General features: G+C 44.5%; 1 long non-coding RNA gene across 1 annotated transcript; it reads left to right on the top strand.

The window, feature by feature from the left end:
* The first annotated feature begins 963 nt into the window (after positions 1–963).
* On the top strand, positions 964–1871 carry LOC107308891. The gene is made up of 2 exons (XR_004306375.1): positions 964–1208; positions 1336–1871. It is a non-coding gene; the product is annotated as an uncharacterized LOC107308891 (long non-coding RNA).
* Positions 1872–2221: the final 350 nt, after the last annotated feature.

Here is a 2221-nt window from a genome sequence, read left to right as displayed (position 1 = left end):
GGGAATCAAAATGTTTAGTTATGTGGGCATTGGTAAGTGGTACCAACCCATCACTCTTCAGGTGTGAATCCACCCTTCTTCTGGCAAAGTCTACTGGGAGAGAGAAACTATAACAGCAGTAAAAGATCTGTCTGTTCCACATGTGTTTAATTTGGATATCCACATGCTTTTAAGTGAAACAATTAGTCCCTCTCACTCAGTTCCACCCACTGTTCCACAAAACACAGAACTAGAGGTCAGGTAGAAAGCTTGCCTTTAAAACACCGCCCTTAGTCAATGCAAGCTGCCAGAAGTACGCTCAGTAGGCCTTGCAGAGGGACCCATGTCCTGCTGGAGTCTGGAGGGCACTGGGTGGCTGCACAAGGCTGTGCATGGTTGTGCTTGAGCGTGGTAGACAGCCCTGCCACACTGCACAGGATAACTCAAAATGTTTACTGTGCCAAAGCACATAAAATAGAGTTTTGAGAACTAGAAAAATTGACCAAGCTCAGTCCTTTGGGATTTTAGCAGTTCCTCCCCCTCCTTTATTAGCACAGCTGCAGAAGCAGCAGTTCATTGCAGCAGCCCTCCTCCCCCAGCACCGACTTCCGAGCAGAAGAGTTTCCTGCACTCCATAAAAGTGCTCCAGGTGGAAGCACTGAATACGTTCACATACTCAGAAGCAAGCATGTTATTTTCAAAAGCTGTATCGGTGGTAAATGTAGGTGGAAAGCAGAATGAAGTTCCTACTCTGTGATGGAGACAGCACTTAAGAACCGGCTTGTGGAACAAAGCTTCTTTGTGATTCTGTTCAGGTTCTTGCTCCCTTCATCTTCCCCCACAGCAGCTAATTTAGGTAATTAAGGCAGGGAGGGAGACGGGGAGGGGGGGGTAAAACTCCCAAAAAAAAAAAAAAAGCTGTTGTAGATTATCATATAAAGAAGGTTCGCCACAGAGTAAAAGGCGCTCTTCGCAACTTGAAATCTGTCTTCGGGAAAGAGAAAACTTTCCCTCTGATCGCGGGGCCGCCGGGCCCCGTCCTCCACAGAGGGCTTCTGCTGCAGAGCGGCACCATCTGCTGGGAGCAGCCGGTAGGGCGGGCAGCGGGTACGGGGAGCATCTTCAAGAAGGGGCGTTGTTAACCTGATTAGCCAGAGACTGATGTTTATAGGTGCCTCTCGCTGGAATCTTTCCGCAAAGCTGCAAAATTACGGGGTCGGAAATTGAAGGTAGGTTGTTAAAGGTGTCGTAGTACGTATTTACTGGAACTGGTTAACAAGGAGAGAGGGGAAAGGTCTGAGGTACGATAACTCTACTACTTAAACATTGTTCTCAGCAATACCTTCTATCCTTCAGCTTCACAACAGTGCTTCAAAGTACATGGAGAACTATTGAAGTTGAGAGAAAAAGCTTGGGCAGCTGTGGAGAAGACCTGGCTATGTGCATTCAGTCCTAAAGAGAGAAATGCAAATTCTCAGTATCCAAAAGCAGAAAATTACTGAAGCCCTTATTTTTTTCCCCCTATCTCTGCGATCTGTGCTAACAGCAATGAAGATTTCTGGACTATTCTCCTATACCTAAACTTGTATTCTCTTTAGGCTTTGAGCCAGCTGTTTGAAGATTTTAGATGACCGACCTTGTGAGCTAAGATCCCAGTGCTATTGCTATTTCACTTGTGCAGTCATGTACCTTTCACTTAGCTCCTTCCTCACTGATGTGGAAATCGATCCCAGACCTAAATGAAAACTGTGTGCTTCCTTTATTGTCTTATCCTTTGAATATACTTTATTAAAGTTATTAAAAAAATAGAATCCCTTGTACTGTACCAGTGAGAGGCAGTTTTAGGGTGTGCTTTTAGTATTCAGTCTTGGGGAAGTCTTTATATAGTCTTTTAGTCTACATGCTAGGCATGTACTGTGCACATGTTTCTGCCTCGTGTTATAATGCTGAAACATAATGGTTTGTTGTACACATTTGTCATACTGTACAAAATCCAACCAGTGGAACAGAGGCCTGCACTTGCATACCACAGCAAAACATGATCCAGTACTGAAACTGAAATCCAGATCAGTCTGATGAAAAACACCTAAGGATTGAAATGAAGGAGAAGAATTTTCAGAATAGCACGTTTGTAGAACAAGCCGTGAAAGCAGCACTTCGCTGTTCTCCCCATGAGACTTACAAAGATGGGAATCATTGCTGTCTTCACAACATTTCAGAGATGTACACTAAGACAGCTGTA

Source organism: Coturnix japonica, chromosome 2 (assembly GCF_001577835.2).
Source record: "Coturnix japonica isolate 7356 chromosome 2, Coturnix japonica 2.1, whole genome shotgun sequence".
NCBI classification, from domain to species: domain Eukaryota; kingdom Metazoa; phylum Chordata; class Aves; order Galliformes; family Phasianidae; genus Coturnix; species Coturnix japonica.
The sequence above is the reverse complement of the archived record's forward strand: the minus strand, read 5'-3'. Positions and strand labels throughout refer to the sequence as shown.